The 13,384-nt window shown below is 43.6% G+C and overlaps 1 protein-coding gene across 2 annotated transcripts in view; it reads right to left on the reverse strand.

Moving 5' to 3' along the window:
• DDR2 (discoidin domain receptor tyrosine kinase 2) overlaps positions 1–13,384 on the reverse strand; it is a 183,035-nt gene that overhangs the window by 150,229 nt on the left and 19,422 nt on the right. For both annotated transcript variants that reach the window (XM_061400069.1, XM_061400077.1), the window contains exon 2: positions 6,856–7,001. The gene's annotated coding sequence lies outside the window, so the exon portion shown is untranslated. The remainder of the gene's footprint in view (positions 1–6,855; positions 7,002–13,384) is intronic.

Below are 13,384 nucleotides of genomic sequence, written 5' to 3' on the forward strand. Positions count from 1 at the left end.
TAATTCTCCTATGCCTACCTCCTCTGAAATTCAGCTTTGGAAGGACGAGAGCCAGGATCTCCAAGACTTGAAGATCAGAGCAATGTGCCCACATCCTCAAGCGATTACATGGGGCTGCCTCTCTCCTCCCACAGCCTCCCCCTCCACTGTGTTTGAGGAGCAGATGCCTCCATGCCAGCAGCCCCCATTCTGTACTTCCTGCTTCACAGCCCAAATCTCTGCCTTCTGTCTTCCTATGCTTGTACACATGTAGTAAGCTTTGAGCTTGTGTGTGCCACCATTTCACAATTAAAAAACCCCAAATAAGAGACAGGTGGTGGGATTCTCCCAGGGAATTAAAAGAAAGATGTCAAGCCCACGCCGCCGTCTGAATCTGGCTACCCAGTGAGCACCCCAGGAGTGGGTGGCTGGGGCTAAGTCTATGATTTCAATAGTAAAAATGCAGAATCTACCCAAACAATAAACAGTTGCTTTTATTCCTTGGTCCCAAATATTTCTACTCAGAATTTCCTCTAGATTCTTCCCAATTCTTGAGAAAAGTCAGAATAATTTTGAACAATTAACGGAATCAGTTTGTGGAGATGTGTCATCTGAGTAAAATCACAATGGTTTCTTGAAGGAAGGCAATATGAAATGGACTTTAGAAATTCGCACACTCTTTGGTACCATTATTTGCATCAGTCTGGGGCTCAGGAATCTTCATGGCCTGCTTGAGAATTAAGATTTAATGAATCAACTTCTCCATGGTGGGTTAAGATGGGCTTCAAATTTTGCCACTGGGGCAAAAATCACTGTTATTTTCCTTTCCTCTAAGGAAAGGAAATCTCATATGCTGGGGATCAGCAGACATGTGTCTGAAAAGGCCCAGATAGTAAATATTTTAGGTTTTGTGGGCCATAAGAATTCTGCTGCAACTATTTAACTCAGCTGATGTAGCACAAAAGAAGTCACAGACAATATGTAAATATATGAGCATAGCTAGGTTTCAATAAAACTTTATTTACAAAAGCAGGCCTGTTTGTTCTACCATCATCTAAGTAACCTCTAAAAAATCAGAACCGGCATTAAACATGATTCCCAGGTGATCTGTATACAATATATCTGGAAACCAGTGTGTCTCAAATCTAACCAAATTGCAAATTCTGAGGCCTGAAATTCTGTATTTTCAACCAAGCTCCCAGGTGATACTGATGTTGTCCGTGGATGTTGCTTTAATTGGCAAATATCTATTTAGAGATTCTCCACAAAACCCAATACTGGGGTAGAACATAGGAAGTGGTGGGAACCAGAAGCCCACCAATCAGTTCAGTTCAGTAGCTCAGTCGTGTCCAACTCTTTGCTACCCCATGGACAGCAGCACGCCAGGCCTCTCTGTCCATCACCAACTCCCAGAGTTCACTCAAACTCATGTCCATCGAGTTGGTGATACCATCCAACCATCTCATCCTCTGTCGTCCCCTTCTCCTCCTGCCTTCAACCTTTCCCAACATAAAGGTCTTTTCCAATAAGTCAGTTCTTTGCATGAGGTGGCCGAAGTGTTGGAGTTTCAGCTTCAGCATCAGTCCTTCCAATGAATATTCAGGACTGATTTCCTTTAGGATGGACTGGTTGGATCTCTTTGCAGTCCAAGGGACTCTCAAGAGTCTTCTCCAACAGCACAGTTCAAAACCATCAATTCTTCAGTGCTCAGCTTTCTTTATAGTCCAACTTTCACATCCATACATGACTACTGGAAAAACCATGGCTTTGACTAGATGGACCTTTGTTGGCAAAGTAATGTCTCTGCTTTTTAACATGCTGTCTAGGTTAGTCATAGCTTTTCTTCTGAGGAGCAAGTGTCTTTTAATTTCATGGCCGCAGTCAACATCTGCAGTGATTTTAGAGCCCCCAAAAATAAGGTCTATCATTATTTTCATTGTTTCCCCATCTATTTGCCACGAAGTGATGGGACCAGATGCCATGATCTTAGTTTTCTGAATGTTGAGTTTTAAGCCAACTTTTTTACTCTCTTTCACTTTCATCAAGCCCACTGATATCCACTCAGTTTCTCTACCTCCAAACAAAATAATACATGCTAAATATTATGCCAAAGCCAAAATAACTGACAGATACTCAGACCATGATTAAGAGGGTCTCACAGTCTTTTGGAGTGGGAGTAGGCGGGTGCAATTGGAACCTCATACACATAAAAAAATAATCGATACAAGAGACAGTGTGAATGTCTTTTGTAAGACAATGAGACATCAGTGAAAAACCCTGACAAATGCTGTGAATGCCTATCAGGAAGACCCCAATCCATCTCATCCATCATAAAGTGAGGAATGAGGGGCTCTGTAATCCAGGAAGCAGGAATTTTGAGTAAGCTCAGGATCAAGAGGAAATTCACTGAACATTTCTAGCCAGAAACACAATATGATTCCTTCAGCCCACAATAGCAGAATAAAAGAGTTGATGTAATATGAGAAATTATAGAGTATTGAAAATGGAAACAATGGAAATAAGATTCTTTATAGCAGCCCTAGATCAACTCTGAGGGCAAAACAGTTTGTGACTGATCATTAAATCTACTCTTAAAAGCTACAAAGACTAAAGCCAAAGCAAGAGGTTGCAATCTTAGAAAACACTCGTTCAAAGTGTTTCATGCATATATATTTTGAGGTCCCTAGATATTTCCCCCTGAAGGCTTATTGTTATGACACCTTAAAACTGGTTCACTCCCCTGGTAGCTCAGTTGGTAAAGAATCCACCTGCAATACAAGAGACCCCAGTTCAATTCCTGGGTCAGGAAGATCCACTGGAGAAGAGATAGGCTACCCACTCCAGTATTCTCTGGCTTCCCTCGTGGCTCAGCTGGTAAAGAATCCACCTGCAATGTAGGAGACCTGGGTTTGATCCCTGGGTTGGGAAGATCCCCTGGAGAAGGGAACGGCTAACTACTCCAGTATTCTAGCCTGGAGAATTAAGGAGAGGCTGCAAAGAGCTGGACATGACTGAGCAACTATCAAAAAAAAATCTGATTCAGAAATGCAACCACACGCAGCAAGAGGGGCATCGGAAATGAGCATCTCCCAAAGCAAAGTCATCCATCCTGCCTGGAGCATGTTCCACACAGATGCTGGATTTCAAGGATGGTATCCAGATGTCTCAAGCCAGCCAGTGAGCAGACTGGCACCTCCCTCCTTTGCAACTCTATCTTTCACCAATCCTCCTCCCCAACCCTCTGCTCCTGGGAGATGGCTACTTCCTCCTTCCCCTCCACCTGTACGCCCAGTCCCATCCTTGTTTACTGGTCATTCTGCGTCCTTGTTGTCTAGGTCCGCTCCATCAATAATGAGTGACCTACACCTTTCTCTGGGTATCGAATCTCGGCCTGGCCTCCCAGCCGCACCCCTCCACAGTCAAGGCACTTATCCTCTGACCCGCCCAGCCACAATTGCTGCTCTCCTCCCTTCAACCTTTCACCACGGTCTCAACACATCCTCACCTGCTCGAAGGAATTCTCTTCCACGTTACCTCTCTCTGTTGTTCAGCTTAGGATGGGTTATTTCTCATTTACATTTGAATCATTCCAAGTCTCTTCTAGAGTCACTTACATATCACAGGGGCTCAGTAAACAGTGTTATTATTTTATTAAGTAAAAATACTATGCAAAGTCCTTGGATCCCATGAGAAAAAAAGAAAGAGCATGTTGCCTAGCCCACCAGTTCTTTTTCAGATCACTGCAGCCTGCTTTCAGGTTCTGCTTTTCAGAATGTTTTTGGAGCCTGGTTCATCCGGAAACGTGTGAGTCAACCTGCCCACCTCCGGCGCATCTCACCCCACCCCACCCCCATCTCTGCACAGAGTTAGCTTCCTCCATGTCTATCAGGCTCCCTGCTGTCGTGCAGTCACACACCCTCCCTGTGGCTCCCTGATTAGATGCTGACCAGGATCTTGCCTTCTCTAAAATGATCCAGGCACAGTCCAATTCGAAAATCTCAGACCCTCAAGTTTATTGCAGCAACACAATTACAGTGTCATTTATCTCAACCGTAATCCATTCTGTGACTAAGCAGGCGTCTCCAGGGTTTGCTCCTGTCACGACCCCAACTTCCACCCACCCCCCACCTCCCACACTCCTCCCCATGCTGTCTTCATGCCTCAGCACACGTGTCCCCCAGGACACACGAAACCAGAACTTCCCATCAGAGATGCTCATGAGAAACAGACCACTCGCAATGAGGAAAGGACGGCCTGCAGCTCGTGAAGGAAAATCAAGCTACAGTTGGAAACACGAGCTTTTCCTTTAAAGGAGAAAGTGAGTTTGGCAGAAGCGCTCTTCTAAGCCGCCCTCCAACGGTGTTGAAAGGACCATTCGGGGAGAGAGGGGAAGGAAGAACGTGCGAGTGACAAATGGGGAGCAGAAAATAGCGAAACAGAGGGAGACGAAAGAAAAGGAGAGAGGAGACAGAACGGCAGTAAAAAGGCACAGAGGACGGAGGAGGGGGAGGCAGAGCAAGAGAGTGGGGATCAGGAAAAGGGGAAGGGAGCAGAGGGGGTGGCGGGAGCGGGAAGGAGGGGAGGAAAGGGGGAGGACGGCCGGCACCACGGGGTCTCACAGACAGGGCCGCCAGTTTTGTGGGAATCCTGCCTGTCTCCCGTGGGAGCTCTGCCATCCAGAAGAGGACAGGCTCTCCACTGGCTCATTAGAAACACTCAGCGCTAAGAGGTCTATGCCAGATCCCCTCGGCCCAATACAGACAACTGAACAGAATTCGGGGAATCGATCTCCAAAGGCACTTGTTGACCTTCTGCGCTCAGCCTTCGTTAGAGATGCAAGATCTTTGAAAAGTCGGTGATCAAATATCCAGAGTTTCTATTAATAACGCTCCTTTTCCCTCACAAGTGTTCCAGTTTAGATGCTAAATACTTGCTCTTCCTATTAGCAAGAGACACAGGAAGCTGCAACTTATTGAGTCTTTAAACAGATTGAAATACTTAGCCTCATCATTTGAGAAAAGGAGGAAGTCTGCACTGGTGACCGGCAGAGACCAGCAGAATGGAATGAATCCAAAGTACCTGAGATAATTCTGGGTATAACACTACGATGGGGAGGGTAGCGGCCACACGGACAAGGTGCTCAAGCCAAAGCTACTTATAGCACATCTTGGATATTGAAATAATACTTTCTAGAAATAGTCATTAAGATTGGGTGGCAGGGGAAGAAAAGACCACAATGATGAGTACTTTTACCCTTCTGAGAGGTAAAACAGAATGAATCACAGATAAATAATAGGAGAGTCAAATGGAGTCAGTCAAATGGAGAGAGTCAAATCACAGTCAAATAGAATAGAGAGACTCTGCAATAATTTCTGGTTAGTGGTTAAATGCAGCTATGGATTATTCATTCTGAAGTGTATACCATGAAGGCTCAAGTTAAAGACCACTTAGCTCTCCAGTATCAAGAATCTGTTGGAAGGAGGAAAGGAAGGAATGAAGGATAGAAGGGAATTGGTTTCAGGGCAATCTATGGGAAGAAAGGGACCCAAGTTATTTTAAGGAGTAATGGGGGAAGGTGGGCAGTTACCTAGACAATAAACAGAAAGGAGTGTGTAATCCCAGGAGTGTTGTTAGTGAGAAGAAATCTCCTGGGGAATGTGAGGAAATAGTACTTTACCCTCCTGCCCTTCATCCTTCATCTCAAGGATTGTCCACACTGTTCACTCACTTGTGCATTCATTCAACAAGTGTCACAGAAGCTGCACGTTAGATGTAAGCCTAAGTCAAGGCACGGGGTCCTCAGCATGTTCCACGTGCCAGAACCCACACTAGATGCCAGGGATACGGGCATGAAGGGGATGTTCTCTGCCTTTGGTGACCTATGGACTGAGAGGGTCTCAGATGCATGAAATTACTGCAGGCCTAGTTTAGTTGGTAGGATTCAGGTCTGCTAACAGATGAACTGAGAAGTCTCCTTCAGACCAAAACCTACAGCTGACCACCTGGACCTGAGCAAGTGCTTTTGGTTTCCTCATGAAGCTTTGCAGTATATCATGCTTCTTTTTTTGTCTTGAGACCTGGAGCTAAGCAGCCCACTTATCTGCAATTAGCATCCCTGGCTAGGTGTTCTTGTGCTTTTAACTCTCCCAAACCTTATTATAGGGCTCTGGTTCTCTTATCCTGGTTTTAGTAGTTCTATTAAGTCTTTTTTTTTTTTTTTTTCTAAACCACCTCAAATTATTGCTGGAAGCAGGAAATTAATTTAAATTTTTTCTAAATGGAATTGTACTATTAAAAGAGGCCTAGATTGATCCAGGAAACCCAGAGATTCCAGTGGGTCCTGTAAAAACAGGGGAGACCTAGAGATCCTGGGTCACTCAGAGCTGGGGGTCCAGGACACCCCAGGATGAACATTTACTCTGGGTTGGCCACAACCAGATCCTTGAAGTGCGAAGAAGACATGGACATTCAACACCAAGTTCCCTATATGATCAAACCCATGACCTTTTCATTTGCTATCATCTCCAGGAGACAGGGCTTCCCAGGTGGCTCTGTGGTAAAGAATTCACCTGCCAGTGTAGGAAGTGTGGGTTCATCCCTGGTCCAGGAAGATCTCCTGGAGAAGGAAATGGCAACCCATTCCAGCATTCTTGCCTGGAAAACCCCATGAACAGAGGCGTCCAGTGGGCTACAGTCCATGGAGTTGCAAAAGAGTCAGACACAACTTAGCAACTGAACAACAACAACACCAAAGACAGAATCCAAGGTTCACCTTTCTCCATGACACCGACCAGGGTAAGTGAGGGGCTCAGGGGAGCCACACTGTCAGCCCCAATCTCCTGTGGCAACACAGCTTCAGTGACCAGCCCTACTTACATCAATGGGTGCAGAGCATTCTCCGAGGGACAGGATCCTCAGGAATTGCTGGCCTCTGCTTCTTTTCAATTATTTCAGCTTCTTGGCTTCAAGTCACAGCCTTAGAACCTTCTAGAGCATTGAACCCCGGACCAGTTGTGAATCTCCTTTTAGGAAGGGGGAGAAAAGGGAAAGCAATGCTTTGTTACAAACTTTTTCTTCATTCACATTTTCTTTCGTGCTTGACATTTCTGTCCACCACTATTAAACAGAAGCCTCCCAGCAGCCCCACGCTCTGAAGGAATTTGACAGATCCTCAGAGATTTTGTTTATAGGGGTTACACAATTGATATTTATCAATTTAGAAATTAAAAACTGTGAATTTTAAATTTATTACTTATTTCATTAAAATATAATTGTATGTTAACACATATAATAATTTTTTATAAAAATTTTTCAAAAAATACTTAGAAGACTGACACTGCTTAATATTTGTAAAAATCTTTTTGATATATGACTTAATCAAATAGGTCCTATTATCTGCTTCTAGATTCAATTTGTTACAATAATAACGCAAGTCATTTAACCTCTGGAAAACCCCACTATATACTTGTGGGAGAATGAAAGTGAAAAAAAAAAAGCAAATCCTAATGTTACTTTGAGAGTAGTTTTTATCTTGTGGATCCCCTAAAATGGTCTCACAAACTTGCAGGGACCCCCAGAAGACCCTGGAATAACTGCTCCATATTCCACCTCAGACTATCAGTCCCCTTCTTCAGGTACAGCTAGGTATCAGTTGACTGAGTAATTTTCTAGAATCATCCTACATGTATGTAAAACTATATGGATGTACAGGGTTTTTAATTTAAAAAATCAAGTTTTAGTACCCTGTACATTTCACTTTGGGCTTTCTGTTTACATGGTGGGGGTCGTTGCATTTCAGCATATGTGGTTATGTCATTCCTTTCTAAAGATCTGTTGTTTCCCACTGAATGGATATAACCATATATAACTACATCAGTGCTGCAGTGTCCAAGTTGATGAACAGCTACCAGAAGTTGACAGCTTATTCACTGAAAGATCTAGAACTTAAAGGGAATAAAGTGGCCACACAGATCAAGAATGCATGTCACATATGTTAGTACAGCTTTCCTCTGGCAACTAGTTCCCCAGAAAGCCATGCAGCTGAAGCCTTCAAAATTTGAGAAAATATTCAAACTCTTGCTCTATTACTGTCCTTTTCTAGCTGGGGTTTATCTCACTATTTCAGAAGAAGCTTGTACTAATATCTCTGCACCTACCTGTACAGGAATGTTGACAAACATCAACCTTTCAAAGCATACTCACTATTATCAGTGTTAGGTCATCATGGGGGAAGCGCCAAGTGTCCCCAAGTATTTTATTTTATTTGGCCACCCCATGCAGCATGTGAGATCTTAGTTTCCTGACCAGAAATCAAACCTAAGCCCCTTGAAGTGGAAGCACAGAGTCTCAACCACTGGACCTCCAGGGAAGTCCCCTGAACAGTATTCCTGAAAACTAGTTCCCTGTGGTACTAAGGTGGCAAAGGCTAACCCTGTTAGACCACAATTTTCCTGACACAGAAAATGCATCACCTAAAGGAAGCCCTCACCTCACATGGCTAATTTGGTCTAATTACATTGATGGATTCAAAGGCTAAAATGTATGAAGGCTGCTGCTGCTGCTAAGTCGCTTCAGTCGTGTCCGACCCCGTGATCCCATAGACGGCAGCCCACCATGCTCCCCCGTCCCTGGGATTCTCCAGGCAAGAACACTGGAGTGGGTTGCCATTTCCTTCTCCAGTCCATGAAAGTGAAAAGTGAAAGTGAAGTCGTTCAGTCGTGTCCAACCCTCAGCGACCCCATGGACTGCAGCCTTCCCGGCTCCTCCATCCATGGGATTTTACGGGCAAGAGTACTGGAGTGGGGTGCCATTGCCTTCTCCAGTATGAAGACTACCCGGGTTCATTTCCTCACTTTCATATTCACTAGCTGTGAATCTTGGGAGTTACTTAGCTTCTACTTACTTGTAAAATGGAGATAATGACACCTGTCTCAAGAAGTCGTAAAGAAGAATTGTAATTCTCCATTAGATGTGCCTGACACAGAAGGTGCTCAGGGCTCAGGAACTGCTCACCTTCTCCCTTTATTGTTCTATTAACAGAAATAATATGTAAGATGCATCTTACGTCCTGAACTGAAGATGTTATGTCTTATGTCCTGGCTTTTCCAGGGACCTCAGTCATCCTGTCCTTTAGGAAGTCTGGAGCTATTAGACACTAGGGCAAGAGAAGATGATGGAGATTGTTCTTTTTCTCCTCTTGTGAGATGTTTGTCATCTGATTCAGAATGAGAGACACAGGTCTGCTTTCCTTTTCACTAGGCCAGGAAAACAGGCACCAACATTCCCAGCATTTCTGCCTCAAGTTTCCAGTCTGCCTCTGAAATTCTATAGGCCAGTGTGGTTTTTAGACCCATAGAACCTAGAGAAAACCTCCCAGGTTGAGGGGTGCTCCTCCAGTGAAGATGAGCAGAGATTTGCTTTTGAACAATTCCTAGGAGTAGAACCAGCACTTATGATAATTACAGACAGATATATTATAACCTTCATTTATAGATGTGATGGAGAAGGCAATGGCACCCCACTCCAGTACTCTTGCCTGGAGAATCCCATGGGCGGAGGAGTCTGGTGGGCTGCAGTCCATGGGGTCGCTAGGAGTCGGACATGACTGAGCAAGTTCACTTTCACTTTCACTTTTCACTTTCGTGCCTTGGAGAAGGAAACGGCAACCCACTCCAGTGTTCTTGCCTGGAGAATCCTAGGGACGGGGTAGCCTGGTGGGCTGCCATCTGTGGGGTCGCACAGAGTCGGACATGACTAAAGTGACTTAGCTTAGCTAATAGATGTGAGACTAAGGTTTGAAGACGTTAGGTAAATTCCCCAAGGTAACACAGCTAACAAGGTCAGGATTGTAACTCAAAACCAGGTTTGCCCTACTCCAAAGCTCAAGTTTTTAACCACATCACATGATGCTCCTGTTAGAAAGGAAATCAGCCCCGTCATGACATAGCAAGACCCACAGCTTCACGGAAATGGTCTTACAAAAGAGACAAACTATCCTTAACTGTAAGCTAAGGAGTTTACTAACCCAGTATTGTAAAAACGTAAAATTAAAATTCTTCAGAAAATCATCCCTCAGCTACATGCAAAGGAGAATAGCAGGATACCAAAACCAATATTTTATTAGTTTTGGATTATTTACCTTATTTTAAGGTAAGATTATTTACCTTATTTTATTAGCATTTGATTAGATCAATTACTAAAATTAATTGATTGTTTCCATTTATAGATTATTATTTTTCAAATTGATTAATAATTTGATATCAACTTAGCCAATAGTATTTCTAGCTCCTAGTATATACCAGGGACTTCAAGTGTTATAGATGAAGAAAACATGTTCCTTGGCCTTGATGAAGAAGATACAGTGGACATTATAAGATCTGATACATATATAACTATATATATATTTGTGTTAGTGAGATAATAAGATAGAAAAGAATAAGATGCTAAAAGAAGGAGAAATCAAGCCAGTGGAGTGTTCAGGGAAGACTTGAAGGAGGAAGGAGGCATCATTTGAGCTGACTCTTGAAATATAACTAGAATTTTGTCAAAAAAAAAGTAAAAAGCCTAAGAAAAAGGAACAATTTGAAAATGCAAGTTATGTGGCTGGAGGACAGGAACAGCACAATAATCAAAGCTAGAGCTGGAAGATGGCTGAGGCTATAGATGCTAACAAGAGGTGAGCATGTGTGACCCAGGAAAAGCTTGGAAGAGTGGGATGGCAGGGTGAGGGAGGCTCTATGCGGCTTAACCTGGCATGTGGGGTGCTTTATAGGGGAAGGGGAGCAGAGTGGCTGATGGGAGCCTGACCTAGAACAATGACATCAGGAAGGGGAAAGAAATAATATGGAGCTATGCTAATAATTACAGTAAGAGGACTGAGCATCAGTTAGCAACTAGTTACAGCAGGAAAGAAGGAAGGAGCCAAGGAAGCCTGCATGTCCAGTCTGCAGGTGACCAAGAGCACATCACTACAAGTAATGGAACCTGGGAAAACTGGGAGAGGAATTGGTTTAAAAGGGATAATTGTGAGTTTCGGTTTGAACATAAAGAATTTGATTGCCTTTCCATGGAAACAGGCAAATACCTCAAGCAGAGGAGTAGAAATCTGGGTCCAGAATTCAAGAGTTTGATTCCATCAACAGATGAATGGATAAAGAATATATATATAAATATATATATATATATATATATATATATAATGATGTAGTAGATAGCGTCACCAACTCAACAGACATGAATCTGAGCAAACTCCAGGAGATAGTGAAGGACAGAGAAGCCTGGTGTGCTGCAGTCCATGGGGTGGCAAAGAGTTGAGCAACAACAAGAATGGAATACTAACACTATGGGTTCAGTCATTAAAAAAAAAAAAAATTGCCAATTGCAGCAACATGAACGTACTTAGAGAGCATTAAGTGAAATGTCAGACAGAGAAGGACAAATACTGCCAGGTATCACTTATATGGGAAATCTAAAAAGTAAAACCAGTGAACATAAGAAAAAAGCAGACTCACAGACACAGAGATCAAACTAGTGGTTACCAGTGGGGAGAGGGACAGACCACATAGGGGTAGGGGATTAAAAGGTACAAATTATTAGGTACAAAATAAGCTGGGCCTCCCGGATGGCTTAGGGGTAAAGAACTCACCTGCCGATGCAGGAAACAAGAGTTTGATCCCTGGGTCAGGAAGATACACTGGAGAAGGAAATGGCAACCCACTCCAGTATTCTTGCTGGGAAATCCCATGGATGGAGGAGCCTGGTAAGCTACAGTCCATGGGGTTTCAAAAGGATTGGAAATGGCTGAGCAACTAAATAATAACATAAAATAAGCTACAGGGATATATTGTATAATGTGGGAAATATTGCCAATATTTTTATAATAACTATAAATGGACCATAATATTTAAAGACTGTGAATGACTATTGTATACCTGTAACTTATACAATATTGTGCATCATCTATACCTCAGTTTAAATAAACAAATGAGAGAGTTTGATGTTATAGATTCATATTTGAACATCAAGTACATAAAGGCAATAACTGAAGTCTGAGGCAGATGAAATGATCTGGGAAGAAGGAAGAGAAGAAAACTGAAGACAGAGCCCTGGGGCTCATCTGCACTAAGTAATGGAAGAAGGTCTCTGCTTTCCCTACCACGCTCCAGGTAAGAGCCAAGACGACTTGACCAACAGTTCCTCTTCACAAGACGTCAGGACTCCCTGATCTAACCCAGCTTCCTAAGTTCACAGATGAAGAAAACTCAGGCCCAGATGGTTAACTGATTTACCCAAAGCCTCACAGCTGCTTATCAGCAAAACTGAGACAAGATAGATTAAGTGACTGTTAGGAATTAACCCAGAGAAGGCAATGGCACCCCACTCCAGTACTCTTGCCTAGAAAATCCCATGGACAGAGGAGCCTGGAAGGCTGAAGTCCATGTGATCGCTGAGGGTCAGACACGACAGAGCGACTTCACTTTCACTTTTCAGTTTCATGCATTGGAGAAGGAAATGGCAACCCACTCCAGTGTTCTCGCCTGGAGAATCCCAGGGACGGGGGAGCCTGGTGGGCTGCAGTCTATGGGGTCACACAGAGTCGGACACGACTGAAGCGACTTAGCAGCAGCAGCAGGAATTAACCTCACCTTAGCCATTGGATAAGTGTGTGTGCCCCACCTGACATGCTTGGATTCCGAGAAGCCTGGGAGCAAACCAGAAGCTTCGTTCACCTCTGCTCCGCCTGCCCACTCTGCGATGGTGCCCAACCACATAATCAGCGCAGGGCTCAAACCACCTCTCACTCATCCTGCTGCCACCATCCCACCACTGTCTCTGCCACCAGCATTATTACAGCGTAGAAAAACCAGATTATTTTCCTCCTCTGCATATGCACACGACCACAGACTTTGGAGTTGTAAGAACTGAAGGATTCATCTAGTATTAGTATAACCTCTGTGCAAACAGACCCAAAGTAGTTCAATACCAGATGATCAGTCAGTAGTAGACCCCTGACTAAAATTCCAAACTCTTTTTTTCTTTCCACTACACTACTAACCTTAAGTGCAAGAGACTTATTTTTTTTTATGACATATGTATTTTTTTTAATTTTATTTTTAAACTTTACATAATTGTATTAGTTTTGCCAAATATCAAAATGAATCCATCACAGGTATACATGTGCTCCCCATCCTGAACCCTCCTCCCTCCTCCCTCCCCATACCATCCCTCTATTTTTTAAACATTCCTTTATTTCTTTGGCTTGCACCGGATCCTAATTGAGGCACAAGGACCCTTAGTTGCATCATGTGGGATCTAGCTCCCCGGCCAAGGATCAAACCCAGGCCCCCAGCTTTGGGGGCATAGTCTTAGCCACTGAACCACCAGAGAAGTCTCAAGAGACTTATTT

Source organism: Bos javanicus, chromosome 3 (assembly GCF_032452875.1).
Source record: "Bos javanicus breed banteng chromosome 3, ARS-OSU_banteng_1.0, whole genome shotgun sequence".
Classification (NCBI taxonomy): Eukaryota; Metazoa; Chordata; class Mammalia; order Artiodactyla; family Bovidae; genus Bos; species Bos javanicus.